This window comes from Somniosus microcephalus, unplaced genomic scaffold (genome assembly GCF_052327205.1).
Source record: "Somniosus microcephalus isolate GS21.2 unplaced genomic scaffold, FLI_Smic_1.0 unresolved_chr3, whole genome shotgun sequence".
Lineage (NCBI taxonomy): Eukaryota > Metazoa > Chordata > Chondrichthyes > Squaliformes > Somniosidae > Somniosus > Somniosus microcephalus.
In genome coordinates this window covers 73590298-73607243 of record NW_028225181.1, presented here as the reverse complement: position 1 = coordinate 73607243, position 16946 = coordinate 73590298, and positions in this window count along the sequence as shown.

Here is a 16946-nt window from a genome sequence, read left to right as displayed (position 1 = left end):
TTTTCAGGGCTTTGGGAGTGTTGGGCAGGGGCAGCTCCCGTAGGGGGCGCAATCGGTCGGGGTCTGGTCCGATTTCCCCATTCTCCACCACGCTGCCTAGTATGCAGAGGCGCGTGGTGTTGTAAACGCACTTGTCCTCGTTGTAGGTGAGGTTGAGTTTTTGTGCGGTTTCCAGGAACCTCTCGAGGTTCGAGTCGTGATCCTGCTGATTGTGGCCGCAGATGGTGACGTTGTCGAGATAGGGGAAGGTTGCCTGCAAGTGGTGGTCATCGACCATGCGGTCCATCTCCCTCTGGAAGACCGAGACCCCATTCGTCACCCCAAAGGGGACTCTGAGGAATTGGTAGAGGCGTCCCTTCGCCTCGAAGGCGGTGTATGGGCGGTCCTCTGGTCTGATAGGGAGCTGGTGGTACGCTGACTTGAGGTCGATGGTGGAGAACACCCGGTATTGGGCGATTTGGTTCACCATTTCTGATATGCGGGGTAGCGGGTAGGCGTCTAGTAGGGTGTACCTGTTGATCGTTTGACTATAGTCGATCACCATCCGTTTCTTCTCGCTACCCCTTACCACTACCACTTGGGCGCGCCACGGGCTGTTGCTGCGTTCAATAATGCGCTCTTTCAGGAGCCTGTCTACCTCGGTCGCGATAAACCGCCTGTCCTCCCAGCTGTACCTCCTGCTTTTGGTCGCTATTGGCCAGCAGTTAGGGGTAAGGTTCGCGAATAGCGAAGGCGGCTTTACCTTCAGGGTAGCCAGACCGCACACTGTGAGGGGCGGCTGGGACCCACCGTACTTGAGCGTGATGCTTTGGTGGTTGCACTGGAAATCCAGGCCCAAGATCACGCTCGCACATAGGTTCTTCATGATTAATACTTTAAAATTATCATATACAGTTCCGTTAACGCACAATTGTACCGTGCAGTAACCCAGAATGGTCGATGTCTGGGTTTTGTCAGCCTTAGAGATGGTACCCTGAGTAGGGACCACCTATAGGGAGAGTTGTTGTGCCAGTTCTGGGTGGATAAAGCTCTCCGTGCTTCCACTGTCAATTAAGCATTTAACCCGGCACCCGTTTACCTCGATGTCCACCATTGATCTGGATAGCGGGTGCGGCCTGGTCTGGTCCACTGTGACCGATGCCACTGTAGGGCCCTGATCGATACAAGATGGCGTCCACGCTGTCTGCTCACAAGATGGCGGACCCCACGAGGTCGGGCAAGATGGCGTCCAAGATGGCCGCTCCCACGGCGCACACGCGGCGGTGGCGGGTTTTCCGGCAGTTGGTTTTCCGGCGGGGTTCCCTCTGCACACCTTCCCGAAGTGCCCCTTCTTACCGCACTTAAAGCAGTTGGTGCCTTTCGCCGGGCACAGGTTTCTGGTGTGCTTTGGCTGCCCGCAGAAGTAGCAGTTGGGTCCCTGACGCGTCGCGGCTGTCGTAGGGCTTCTGGGGGGAGAGCGGGGCCCAGCCGGTGTCGGGCTGTCGGGCGGGGAAGATGCCTTCCAAGATGGCGGCGCCCTCGGTGCACATGTGGCGGCGTGGACGGTGCGGGCTGAAGAGTGGGCGTCCGAGTTTCTCTGGGCCACATCCAGGGATCGCGCGGTGTCCGCAGCCTGTTTCAGGTCCAACCCCGTTTTTTCCAGCAGTCTTTGCCGGATGTAAGTGGAGCTGAGGCCTGTGATGAAGGCATCGCGAACAAGCTCATCAGTGTACACTGCGGCTTTTACATCTCGGCACTTGCAGTCTTTGCCAAGCATTTTCAGGGTGCTTAGGAACTCCTCCACCGATTCCCCAGGTCGCTGTGCGCGGGTAGCGAGCAGGTGCCTAGCATACACCTCATTCGTAGGCTGCTGGTAATGCGCCTTTAAGATGTCGCAGGCGGCCAGGTACGTCTCGGCGTCTTGGACGAGGGGGTAAACCCGGTGGCTTACCCAATTCCGCAGAATTCCGAGTCTCATCCTCGCAGCGTCCGTAGCGTCCTTGACGGCTGCGGAATTGTCCAGGAAGAATTCCATACACTCAAACCAGTGTCCGAAGCGTGCTGATGCGTCCGGAGCATGTTGATCCAAATCCAAACGTTTGGGTTTCAGGAGTTGATCCATAGTGTAGAAAAATAAGTTAATAAAATTGATGTGCCTCAATAATTCCGAGACTCGAAGTGAGCAGAACAAAAACAAGGCTTTTATTAACTTAGAACGTAACACGTAAAAGAGAGTGATGTCTTCCTTCTGGAGGCTGGGGCCGGACTGATCCAGCCTACAAACGGGGCCAGGTATGGGCGGAGCCCTACACACAGCACATTCCAGCACATTCCAGTATACAATACAGCACATTCCAGTACACAATACAATGAGGTCTGGGGGAAGGGAAATGACACTGAAACCGATCTCAGTCACAGGCAGTGATGATGATGAATATTTCATCACACCCGGGGGGGGGATTGGACAGTGTGAGGGGAGCTTTACACTCTGACCCCGGGGGTGGATTGGACAGTGTGAGGGGAGCTTTACACTCTGACCCCGGGGGGGGGATTGGACAGTGTGAGGGGAGCTTTACACTCTGACCCCAGGGGTTGATTGGACAATGTGAGGGGAGCTTTACACTCTGACCCCGGGGGGGTGATTGGACAGTGTGAGGGGAGCTTTACACTCTGACCCTGGGGGGGAATTGGACAGTGTGAGGGGAGCTTTACACTCTGACCCCAGGGGTTGATTGGACAATGTGAGGGGAGCTTTACACTCTGACCCCGGGGGGGAATGGACAGTGTGAGGGGACCTTTACACTCTGACCCCGGGGGGGATTGGACAGTGTGAGGGGAGCTTTACACTCTGACCCCGGGGTCTGGAATGGACAGTGTGAGGGGAGCTTTACACTCTGACCCCGGGGGGGGGATTGGACAGTGTGAGGGGAGCTTTACACTCTGACCCCGGGGGGGGCGATTGGACTGTGTGAGGGGAGCTTTACACTCTGACCCCGGGGGGGGATTGGACAGTGTGAGGGGAGCTTTACACTCTGACCCCGGGGGGGGGGATTGGACTGTGTGAGGGGAGCTTTACACTCTGACCCCGGGGGGGCTGGATTGGACAGTGTGAGGGGAGATTTACACACTGACCCCGGGGGGGATTGGACAGTGTGAGGGAAGCTTTACACTCTGACCCCGGTGATGTGCCTCAATAATTCCGAGACTCGAAGTTAGCAGAACAAAAACAAGGCTTTTTTTAACTTAGAACCTCACACGTAAAAGAGAGTGATGTCTTCCTTCTGGAGGCTGGGGCCAGACTGAGCCAGCCTACAAACGGGGCCAGGTATGGGCGGAGCCCTACACACAGCACATTCCAGCACATTCCAGTATACAATACAGCACATTCCAGTACACAATACAATGAGGTCTGGGGGAAGGGAAATGACACTGAAATCGATCTCAGTCACAGGCAGTGATGATGATGAATATTTCATCACATTCACCCCTTCTATAGATTTAGTCTGTTCGGGGGTTTGATAATCCTCTGCGACCGACGTGGCTGTTGCGGTGCCGCGGGTGTTGGCTGGGTGTCCCCGGTAGACTCCTGGGTCTCTGCCGGGGGTGCCGCCAGGGTTGTTGAATGGGTAGTTGGTGGGGGTGCCGTTGGTCGGTGTTCTTCCGGGGGTGATGAAAGAGTAGTGGGTGGGTAAGAGTTGCTGTGATCGTCGTTGCCGCTATTGCCGTGGTTGTTGTCGATGCCGGCTGGGGCGACGTCTTATATCGACACGGTGTCCTCCCTTCCGTCGGCGTGCCGGACATATGCGTATTGGGGGTTGGCGTGGAGTAGGTGTACTGGCTCCACGAGAGGGTCCGTCTTGTGGCCCCTCACATGCCTTCGCACGAGTACCGGACCTGGGGTGGAGAGCCATGACGGCATGGATACGCCCGAGGTGGATTTCCGGGGAAAGACAAACATTCGTTCATGAGGCGTGGTATTAGTGGCCGTACACAATAGCGACCGTATCGAATGGAGCACATCCGAGAGGACTTCCTGCCAGTGGGAGATAGGGAGGCCCTTGGTCCTTAGAGCTATAGTGACTGCTTTCCATACTGTCCCATTCTCTCGCTCCACTTGGCCGTTACCCCGGGGGTTGTAGCTGGTGGTACGGCTCGTGGCGATCCCTTGGACAGCATGTACTGGCGTAGCTCTTCACTCATGAAGGACGCCCCCCTATCCGTATGGATGTAGCTCGGCATACCGAACAGGCAGAACAGGCTGATGAGGCATTTAATGACCGTGGCGCTGGTCATGTCTGGGCAGGGGAAGGTGAATGGGAACCGGGAGTATTCATCCACAATGTTCAGGAAGTAAACATTGCGGTCGACGGACGGGAGGGGGCCCTTGAAATCTAAGCTGAGCCGCTCAAAGGACCGTGTAGCTTTGATTAAGTGGGCTCTATCTGGGCGGTAGAACTGAGGCTTGCACTCAGCGCAAGTGCGGCAGTTCCTGGTCAGGGACCGAACTTCCTCAATCGAGTAGGGTAAGTTACGGGACTTTATGAAGTGGAACAGCCGTGTGACCCCTGGGTGGCAGAGGTCGTTGTGGAGGGTCTGTAGCCGATCCCCGGTGGCGCTGGCACACATCCCTCGTGAGAGGGCATCAGGGGATTCGTTAAGGGCCCCTGGCCGGTAAATGATGTCGTACTCGAAGGTGGAGAGCTCAATCCGCCACCTAAGAATCTTATCATTTTTAATCTTCCCCCTCTGTTTATTATTGAACATAAACGCTACCGGCCGCTGTTAGGTAAGTAGGGTGAAGCGTTTGCCGGCTAGGTAGTGGCGCCAGTGGCGCACTGCCTCCACGATGGCTTGGGCCTCCTTTTCCACGGAGGAGTGTCTGATCTCGGGCCCTTGGAGGGTCCTCGAGAAGAAAGCTACGGGCCGCTCCGCCTGGTTGAGGGTGGCCGCCAAGGCGAAGTCAGACGCATCACTTTCCACTTGAAATGGAGTGTTCTCGTCCACTGCCTGTAGCGTGGCCCACTCAATATCCTGCTTAATGCTTTTGAAGGCGGTGTGGGCCTCAGCAGAGAGCGGGAAAGAGGATGCTTTCAAGAGGGGGCAGGCTTTGTCGGAGTAGTTGGGGACCCATTGGGAATAATAAGAAAATAACCCCAGGCACCTTTTCAGGGCTTTGGGAGTGTTGGGCAGGGGCAGCTCCCGTAGGGGGCGCAATCGGTCGGGGTCTGGTCCGATTTCCCCATTCTCCACCACGCTGCCTAGTATGCAGAGGCGCGTGGTGTTGTAAACGCACTTGTCCTCGTTGTAGGTGAGGTTGAGTTTTTGTGCGGTTTCCAGGAACCTCTCGAGGTTCGAGTCGTGATCCTGCTGATTGTGGCCGCAGATGGTGACGTTGTCGAGATAGGGGAAGGTTGCCTGCAAGTGGTGGTCATCGACCATGCGGTCCATCTCCCTCTGGAAGACCGAGACCCCATTCGTCACCCCAAAGGGGACTCTGAGGAATTGGTAGAGGCGTCCCTTCGCCTCGAAGGCGGTGTATGGGCGGTCCTCTGGTCTGATAGGGAGCTGGTGGTACGCTGACTTGAGGTCGATGGTGGAGAACACCCGGTATTGGGCGATTTGGTTCACCATTTCTGATATGCGGGGTAGCGGGTAGGCGTCTAGTAGGGTGTACCTGTTGATCGTTTGACTATAGTCGATCACCATCCGTTTCTTCTCGCTACCCCTTACCACTACCACTTGGGCGCGCCACGGGCTGTTGCTGCGTTCAATAATGCGCTCTTTCAGGAGCCTGTCTACCTCGGTCGCGATAAACCGCCTGTCCTCCCAGCTGTACCTCCTGCTTTTGGTCGCTATTGGCCAGCAGTTAGGGGTAAGGTTCGCGAATAGCGAAGGCGGCTTTACCTTCAGGGTAGCCAGACCGCACACTGTGAGGGGCGGCTGGGACCCACCGTACTTGAGCGTGATGCTTTGGTGGTTGCACTGGAAATCCAGGCCCAAGATCACGCTCGCACATAGGTTCTTCATGATTAATACTTTAAAATTATCATATACAGTTCCGTTAACGCACAATTGTACCGTGCAGTAACCCAGAATGGTCGATGTCTGGGTTTTGTCAGCCTTAGAGATGGTACCCTGAGTAGGGACCACCTATAGGGAGAGTTGTTGTGCCAGTTCTGGGTGGATAAAGCTCTCCGTGCTTCCACTGTCAATTAAGCATTTAACCCGGCACCCGTTTACCTCGATGTCCACCATTGATCTGGATAGCGGGTGCGGCCTGGTCTGGTCCACTGTGACCGATGCCACTGTAGGGCCCTGATCGATACAAGATGGCGTCCACGCTGTCTGCTCACAAGATGGCGGACCCCACGAGGTCGGGCAAGATGGCGTCCAAGATGGCCGCTCCCACGGCGCACACGCGGCGGTGGCGGTTTTTCCGGCGGTTGGTTTTCCGGCGGGGTTCCCTCTGCACACCTTCCCGAAGTGCCCCTTCTTACCGCACTTAAAGCAGTTGGTGCCTTTCGCCGGGCACAGGTTTCTGGTGTGCTTTGGCTGCCCGCAGAAGTAGCAGTTGGGTCCCTGACGCGTCGCGGCTGTCGTAGGGCTTCTGGGGGGAGAGCGGGGCCCAGCCGGTGTCGGGCTGTCGGGCGGGGAAGATGCCTTCCAAGATGGCGGCGCCCTCGGTGCACACGTGGCGGCGTGGACGGTGCGGGCTGAAGAGTAGGCGTCCGAGTTTCTCTGGGCCACATCCAGGGATCGCGCGGTGTCCGCAGCCTGTTTCAGGTCCAACCCCGTTTTTTCCAGCAGTCTTTGCCGGATGTAAGTGGAGCTGAGGCCGGTGATGAAGGCATCGCGAACAAGCTCGTCAGTGTACACTGCGGCTTTTACATCTCGGCACTTGCAGTCTTTGCCAAGCATTTTCAGGGTGCTTAGGAACTCCTCCACCGATTCCCCAGGTCGCTGTGCGCGGGTAGCGAGCAGGTGCCTAGCATACACCTCATTCGTAGGCTGCTGGTAATGCGCCTTTAAGATGTCGCAGGCGGCCAGGTACGTCTCGGCGTCTTGGACGAGGGGGTAAACCCGGTGGCTTACCCAATACCGCAGAATTCCGAGTCTCATCCTCGCAGCGTCCGTAGCGTCCTTGACGGCTGCGGAATTGTCCAGGAAGAATTCCATACACTCAAACCAGTGTCCGAAGCGTGCTGATGCGTCCGGAGCATGTTGATCCAAATCCAAACGTTTGGGTTTCAGGAGTTGATCCATAGTGTAGAAAAATAAGTTAATAAAATTGATGTGCCTCAATAATTCCGAGACTCGAAGTGAGCAGAACAAAAACAAGGCTTTTATTAACTTAGAACGTAACACGTAAAAGAGAGTGATGTCTTCCTTCTGGAGGCTGGGGCCGGACTGATCCAGCCTACAAACGGGGCCAGGTATGGGCGGAGCCCTACACACAGCACATTCCAGCACATTCCAGTATACAATACAGCACATTCCAGTACACAATACAATGAGGTCTGGGGGAAGGGAAATGACACTGAAACCGATCTCAGTCACAGGCAGTGATGATGATGAATATTTCATCACACCCGGGGGGGGGATTGGACAGTGTGAGGGGAGCTTTACACTCTGACCCCGGGGGTGGATTGGACAGTGTGAGGGGAGCTTTACACTCTGACCCCGGGGGGGGGATTGGACAGTGTGAGGGGAGCTTTACACTCTGACCCCGGGGGGGGGGGGGATTGGACAGTGTGAGGGGAGCTTTACACTCTGACCCCGGGGGGGCTGGATTGGACAGTGTGAGGGGAGCTTTACACTCTGACCCCGGGGGGGGGGATTGGACAGTGTGAGGGGAGCTTTACACTCTGACCCCGGGGGGGGATTGGACAGTGTGAGGGGAGCTTTACACTCTGACCCCGGGGGGTGGGGATTGGACAGTGTGAGGGGAGATTTACACACTGACCCCGGGGGGGGGGATTGGACAGTGTGAGGGGAGCTTTACACTCTGACCCTGGGGGGGGATTGGACAGTGTGAGGGGAGCTTTACACTCTGACCCCGGGGGGGGATTGGACAGTGTGAGGGGAGCTTTACACTCTGACCCCGGGGGGGCTGGATTGGACAGTGTGAGGGGAGCTTTACACTCTGACCCCGGGGGGGGATTGGACAGTGTGAGGGGAGCTTTACACTCTGACCCCGGGGGGGTGGATTGCACAGTGTGAGGGGAGCTTTACACTCTGACCCCGGGGGGGGGATTGGACAGTGTGAGGGGAGCTTTACACTCTGACCCCGGGGGGTGGGGATTGGACAGTGTGAGGAGAGCTTTACACTCTGGCCCCGGGGGGGGGATTGGACAGTGTGAGGGGAGCTTTACACTCTGACCTGGGGGGGGATTGGACAGTGTGAGGGGAGCTTTACACTCTGACCCCGGGGAGGGCGATTGGACAGTGTGAGGGGAGCTTTACACTCTGACCCCGGGGGGGTGGATTGGACAGTGTGAGGGGAGCTTTACACTCTGACCCCGGGGGGACTGGATTGGACAGTGTGAGGGGAGCTTTACACTCTGACCCCGGGGGGGCTGGATTGGACCGTGTAAGATTCGAAAATTTTCATTATATAATCACACGAGATAACAGGATTAATAATACAGCTTTATTGAGCAAAAGAAGCTTGTACAGATAAAACCTTTGTTGAAAAGGGCATACAAAATGGCCGCCGGACCTCGTGATCAGTTTCTTGGACCATTTGATTTCTGTTACTGCAAGCCAGACAGGCTTGTGGATTGAGAACAGTAAGCCCGCGAAAGCCAGTATCGGGAAACCTAAACTCAGGGAACTGAGCATACATATTAATTGGATTCTAAGTACAAGACAGTTTCAGGTAACAGGATGGGGCCCATGAAGAAATGGGCAGACAATTGAATGAAGACTTAAACCCATTTACTGTACAAAGGCAAGACCATTTAACAGCCATCAAGAGCAATCTCCAGACCGTTCAATATGCAAACCGAGTTACGGTGACAAAGTAAAAGACATTATCAGCCAGGAAGGCAGTTAGGTTATCACCGGCTCCCATTACAAGACAAAGCGCCCCTGCAGAGATTTCTGCCCGCCAAAAATATTACAAAGACTGGACTATGATCTGGCGGGAGATAAGACTGTCCCAGAAGGGTATAACTATGGATTGAAAAGTCCATCACGGGGGCTTCGCTTCTTCTACAATTCTACGCTTCGCTTCGGGAACTTCGGACGGACATTTTCGGAAAAGGACAACGTGGTCGGTGTTCAGCCAGACAAGGCTCGGCCACGACGGGAAGACGACGAGGGTGGCCCGGGTACCATTGTCGGGAGATCATCGACAACCCAGGCCGAAGAAGAAGACACCCTCAGGAAAACCGACGATCCAGGCCGGAGGAAAAGGACATTCCGGGCCTAGCACTCCCGTGCCTCAACATCCCATTCTCGGGGTTTTCCTCACTTCACTCTCCCATGTGCATCCAGTTATTTAACCTTACATTGGTGGCAGGGACTGCCCCATGAATCCAAATCCACAACAGCTTTAACTGATCCATCCTTGACGAGCGCTCACCGAGGCTGTGTCCGCTGCCTCACCGCCTGAGAGAGAGAGAAAAACAAGCTGCGCCAGAAGTTTCCAAATCCATGTGACGACGGGAAGCTGTGCCAAAAGGCTGCGAACCCCCTCTTTTGCGAATCTGAAAGTGGTGAGCATGATCCCGAGTTCCTCAAGTCAAAACTTAGTTTAGGTCTAAGGGGAGGGAGAGGGTAAGGGTAATCGTAATGTGTTTCCCCTTTTTCGATGTGCCGTGTGTTTCCCATTTCCATAGAGTTAAGTTTATAGATATGTGCATACTTGTAGTCGCTTTGATTTGTGTTTATGATATGTATTGTGTAATGCTGCAAACTGTTTAATAATAAAAGCATCCATTTCATGCTATTCAACCTGGTCTATTGAGTCTTTCTCTGCACTACAGTTCCCTGCACCTAAGTCCAAGGTCTAGAACCGTAGGGGAGAGTGGGTCGAACCACTCAAGGGTAATTATTGCACGAAGCCTGGTAGGAGACCAGAACAAGCAAGAGAAACCCCCTTCAACCATGTGAGGGAAGCTTTACACTCTGACCCCAGGGGGGGGGGGTGGATTGGACAGTGTGAGGGGAGCTTTACACTCTGACCCCGGGGGGGGGGGGTGGATTGGACAGGTTGAGTGGTGCTTGACACTCTGACCCCGGGGGGGTTTGATTGGACAGGTTGTGTGGTGCTTTACACTCTGACCATAGGAGGGCTTATCCGGTATTTTTAGGAATGTTTTAAACAGGGACGCCACTCCCAGTATTTTGGGAAATCCAACAGAAATTCCACATCTTCTTCAAACTTTAATGTTTCAAATGCTCCACAGGAACTTCATCCCCCAGACTGTGAGATGAGCCACAGACATAAAAACAGATTCCTGGTGAATGCTCAAGTAAAGTTTATTAAAGATTGAAAGGCGTGAAGACAAATCACAGAATAATCATGCTTACAGCGGATCTGATTCAAAGCAAGAGTCCAAAGATGACATTGGAACAATTCCATCAAAATAACATCACATTCAGCAATTGGTGAAATGATCTTTAAACAGCAGATTTCAATGTTTCCAGTGAGAATAGAGCTCACAATAGAGAACATGTCGGAATTTACTTCACCAAAACTCTCACAGCAGGTACAAGATGAATTAGTTAATCAGCAAAATTACCTCCACACTGTCCCATCAAACACTCCCAGGGCAGGTACAGCACGGGGTTAGATACAGAGTAAAGCTCCCTCTACACTGTCCCATCAAACACTCCCAGGGCAGGTACAGCACGGGTTAGATACAGAGTAAAGCTCCCTCTACACTGTCCCATCAAACACTCCCAGGGCAGGTACAGCACGGGTTATATACAGAGTAAAGCTCCCTCTACACTGTCCCATCAAACACTCCCAGGGCAGGTACAGCACGGGGTTAGATACAGAGTAAAGCTCCCTCTACACTGTCCCATCAAACACTCCCAGGGCAGGTACAGCACGGGGTTAGATACAGAGTAAAGCTCCCTCTACACTGTCCCATCAAACACTCCCAGGGCAGGAACAGCACGGGTTAGATACAGAGTAAAGTTCCCTCTACACTGTCCCATCAAACACTCCCAGGGCAGGTACAGCACGGGTTAGATACAGAGTAAAGTTCCCTCTACACTGTCCCATCATACACTCCCAGGGCAAGTACAGCACGGGTTAGATACAGAGTAAAGCTCCCTCTACACTGTCCCATCAAACACTCCCAGGGCAAGTACAGTACAGGTTAGATACAGAGTAAAGCTCCCTCTACACTGTCCCATCAAACACTCCCAGGGCAAGTACAGCACGGGTTAGATACAGTGTAGAGCTCCCATTACATGGTCCCATCAAGTAATGCTCACACCACACTGTTCTGTGAAGTTTGTAACTGGTCTGGTGTGAGATGAGGTGTGTGTTTTGCTGCACCTACTCCTGTCCATAACGGACGGACTGGGATTATTACTGCAACTGAATTTACTGGGGTTGAGCTGTAAATCAGGAATTATTTTGGAAATTAACCTGGAGAATCATGGATTACAATAAACACTGAGCTGACGAATTAAGGATTCTAACAGGAATTGTGGTAAAGAATCAATTATAATCCTGGATTTTCCAGATCATTCCCTTTAACAATCCCTGATCCTTCTATTCAATCGTCATAATAATTCTTCATCCTCTAAGGAATAAAAAAGTGAATGAAGGATTATTATAGAGATTAAACTGGAAGGTCGGGAGTTATTGTTAGGAGTGATCTGGAGAATGAGGGATTATTACAGGGAATGATCAGGAGAATGAGGGATTATTATAGGGAGTGATCTGGAGAATTAGGGATTATTATAGGGAGTGATCGGGAGAATGAGGGATTATTATAGGGAGTGATCGGGAGAATGAGGGATTATTATAGGGAGTGATCGGGAGAATGAGGGATTATTATAGGGACTGATCGGGAGAATGAGGGATTATTATAGGGAGTGATCTGGAGAATGAGGGATTATTATAGGGAGTGATCGGGAGAATGTGGGATTATTATAGGGAGTGATCGGAAGAATGAGGGATTATTATAGAGAGTGATCGGGAGAATGAGGGATTATTATAGGGAGTGATCGGGAGAATGAGGGATTATTATAGGGAGTGATCTGGAGAATGAGGGATTATTATAGGGAATGATCGGGAGAATGAGGGATTATTATAGGGAGTGATCGGGAGAATGAGGGATTATTATAGGGAGTGATCTGGAGAATGAGGGATTATTACAGGGAGTGATCGGGAGAATGAGGGATTATTATAGGGAGTGATCGGGAGAATGAGGGATTATTATAGGGAGTGATCGGGAGAATGAGGGATTATTATAGGGAATGATCTGGAGAATGAGGGATTATTATAGGGAGTGATCGGGAGAATGAGGGATTATTATAGGGAGTGATCGGGAGAATGAGGGATTATTATAGGGAGTGATCTGGAGAATGAGGGATTATTATAGGGAGTGATCTGGAGAATGAGGGATTATTATAGGGAGTGATCGGGAGAATGAGGGATTATTACAGGGAGTGATCGGGAGAATGAGGGATTATTATAGGGAGTGATCTGGAGAATGAGGGATTATTATAGGGAGTGATCAGGAGAATGAGGGATTATTATAGGGAGTGATCTGGAGAATGAGGGATTATTATAGGGAATGATCGGGAGAATGAGGGATTATTATAGGGAATGATCGGGAGAATGAGGGATTATTATAGGGAGTGATCGGGAGAATGAGGGATTATTATAGGGAGTGATCGGGAGAATGAGGGATTATTATAGGGAGTGATCGGGAGAATGAGGGATTATTATAGGGAGTGATCGGGAGAATGAGGGATTATTATAGGGAGTGATCGGGAGAATGAGGGATTATTATAGGGAATGATCTGGAGAATGAGGGATTATTATAGGAAATGATCTGGAGAATGAGGGATTATTATAGGGAATGATCTGGAGAATGAGGGATTATTATAGGGAGTGATCGGGAGAATGAGGGATTATTATAGGGAATGATCTGGAGAATGAGGGATTATTATAGGGAATGATCTGGAGAATGAGGGATTATTATAGGGAGTGATCGGGAGAATGAGGGATTATTATAGGGAGTGATCTGGAGAATGAGGGATTATTATAGGGAGTGATCTGGAGAATGAGGGATTATTATAGGGAGTGATCGGAAGAATGAGGGATTATTATAGGGAGTGATCGGGAGAATGAGGGATTATTATAGGGAGTGATCGGGAGAATGAGGGATTATTATAGGGAGTGATCGGGAGAATGAGGGATTATTATAGGGAGTGATCGGGAGAATGAGGGATTATTATAGGGAGTGATCGGGAGAATGAGGGATTATTATAGGGAGTGATCGGGAGAATGAGGGATTATTATAGGGAGTGATCTGGAGAATGAGGGATTATTATAGGGAGTGATCTGGAGAAAGAGATTATTATAGGGAATGATCGGGAGAATGAGGGATTATTATAGGGAGTGATCGGGAGAATGAGGGATTATTATAGGGAGTGATCGGGAGAATGAGGGATTATTATAGGGAGTGATCGGGAGAATGAGGGATTATTATAGGGAGTGATCTGGAGAATGAGGGATTATTATAGGGAATGATCTGGAGAATGAGGGATTATTATAGGGAGTGATCTGGAGAATGAGGGATTATTATAGGGAGTGATCGGGAGAATGAGGGATTATTATAGGGAGTGATCGGGAGAATGAGGGATTATTATAGGGAATGATCTGGAGAATGAGGGATTATTATAGGGAGTGATCGGAAGAATGAGGGATTATTATAGGGAGTGATCGGGAGAATGAGGGATTATTATAGGGAGTGATCGGGAGAATGAGGGATTATTATAGGGAGTGATCTGGAGAATGAGGGATTATTATAGGGAGTGATCTGGAGAATGAGGGATTATTATAGGGAGTGATCGGGAGAATGAGGGATTATTATAGGGAGTGATCTGGAGAATGAGGGATTATTATAGGGAGTGATCGGGAGAATGAGGGATTATTATAGGGAATGATCTGGAGAATGAGGGATTATTATAGGGAGTGATCGGGAGAATGAGGGATTATTATAGGGAGTGATCTGGAGAATGAGGGATTATTATAGGGAGTGATCGGGAGAATGTGGGATTATTGCAGGGAGTGATCGGGAGAATGAGGGATTATTATAGGGAGTGATCTGGAGAATGAGGGATTATTATAGGGAGTGATCGGGAGAATGAGGGATTATTATAGGGAGTGATCTGGAGAATGAGGGATTATTATAGGGAGTGATCGGGAGAATGAGGGATTATTATAGGGAGTGATCGGGAGAATGAGGGATTATTATAGGGAGTGATCTGGAGAATGAGGGATTATTATAGGGAGTGATCGGGAGAATGTGGGATTATTGCAGGGAGTGATCGGGAGAATGAGGGATTATTATAGGGAGTGATCGGGAGAATGAGGGATTATTATAGGGAATGATCTGGAGAATGAGGGATTATTATAGGGAGTGATCGGGAGAATGAGGGATTATTATAGGGAGTGATCGGGAGAATGAGGGATTATTATAGGGAGTGATCTGGAGAATGAGGGATTATTATAGGGAGTGATCGGGAGAATGAGGGATTATTATAGGGAGTGATCTGGAGAATGAGGGATTATTATAGGGAGTGATCGGGAGAATGTGGGATTATTGCAGGGAGTGATCGGGAGAATGAGGGATTATTATAGGGAGTGATCGGGAGAATGAGGGATTATTATAGGGAATGATCTGGAGAATGAGGGATTATTATAGGGAGTGATCGGGAGAATGTGGGATTATTGCAGGGAGTGATCGGGAGAATGAGGGATTATTATAGGGAGTGATCGGGAGAATGAGGGATTATTATAGGGAATGATCTGGAGAATGAGGGATTATTATAGGGAGTGATCGGGAGAATGAGGGATTATTATAGGGAGTGATCTGGAGAATGAGGGATTATTATAGGGAATGATCTGGAGAATGAGGGATTATTATAGGGAGTGATCTGGAGAATGAGGGATTATTATAGGGAATGATCTGGAGAATGAGGGATTATTATAGGGAGTGATCGGGAGAATGAGGAATTATTATAGGGAGTGATCGGGAGAATGAGGGATTATTATAGGGAATGATCTGGAGAATGAGGGATTATTATAGGGAGTGATCGGGAGAATGAGGGATTATTATAGGGAATGATCTGGAGAATGAGGGATTATTATAGGGAGTGATCGGGAGAATGTGGGATTATTATAAGGAGTGATCGGGAGAATGAGGGATTATTATAGGGAGTGATCGGGAGAATGAGGGATTATTATAGGGAGTGATCGGGAGAATGTGGGATTATTATAGGGAGTAAAATGCAAAGGTGGGATTTCTACAGGCACACAATAAGCAGGAGCATTGCCCCTTGGCCTCTCTGCTCCGTTTTAGGATCCAGTGGTGCGATTGGCGGAACTAAAGGCAGTAGTTTTGGGGGCTGCAAAGGCGACAATTGATTGTATTTTTGCCCGTATCGCACTTTCTGATCTGAAACCCGGCCTTGTCAATTTCTCCCAGCTTGTTCTTGACTGTCTCGATGTTGTTCTGGTCAGCAACGTACAATTTAATGAAGACAAAATTTTTCTGAATATCGGCGTTGTTCCAGTCGGTGTTAAAGGGAGCAACTTTCAAAGTGTGGATGATCTCGCACACTTTGTTACTGATACAGCGCTTGGTGCAGGGGGTGTTGGTGGTGTAGAAAATGAGACAGCCCACCGACAGCTTGTTATTGATCAAACCCTGGAACTTCTGGGCTGGGCTTTTCCCCTGGTTCTGGTCGACGTGCAGCAGCTTACTCTCCGAGCACTGAATGCCGTTGTCCGGATAGACGGCCATGTAGTTTGGGATGAGGTTTGTTAGGAAGTCGTTGGGATCTTTGGTGATAATTGGTGCTCCACCGCCCGCAGAGGGAAAGAAGTTTACATCCTGCTTGCCCTTGCACTGGTCCGGAGTTAAAGCAATCAGGAAGGAGAATTGTCTGTCCTTCTTATTGACTTCGAGGACTGCTCGGAAGCTGGAAGGGTCAAGGAGAGAGTGTGAGTCAGGCAGGAGCTGCAGCCCAAAGGCACACTGAGCCAGCAAGCAACTGTGGCAACAGAACACAAGCTGCAGGTCTGTGATATCAGAGCTCACGGTGGAAGGCGTCAGGCCGTGGGATTGCAGAATTAATCCATCCCTGGGCTAGAGAGGGAGAGGGAGAGAGGGAGAGGGAGAGAGGAAGAGGGAGAGAGGGAGGGAGAGAGGGAGAGAGGGGGAGAGAGGGAGAGAGGGAGAGAGAGGCAGGGGGAGACACCTGCCTCTCTCTCCTTGGAAACACCTAGAAATGAGCAACCCCCAATGCTATCATTACGAAGCCCTGAAATGCCAAGAGAGGACCATAAAGCAGAATACCCTCAGTCAACTAGTCCTGGGACTCAGTGAAGTAACTACTAACACTACTAACAATAACCAGCCCCAGGACAGTGACAGCGTAACACAAAGAATTCGACCCAACACAATCGTCACTAAGCAAAAAGAAAAATATCCATCATATTGGGCAGAAACAACAAAAACCCAAAACAAACTCAACTGCTACTTGGCCCTAAACAGACAGTACAGCATGGCTGATTACCTGACCATGGCAAAGGATAGCAAACTGAGAAAAACCGTGACAATGTACAGACTTAGTGAACATAGCCTGGTGATCGAAAAAGGTAGACACAGGCAGACCCGGCTACCAAGAGAGGACAGGATATGCTCTCACTGCAGTCAGGGAGTGGCGGAGACAGAGATGCACTTCCTCACAGCTTGTAGAAAACA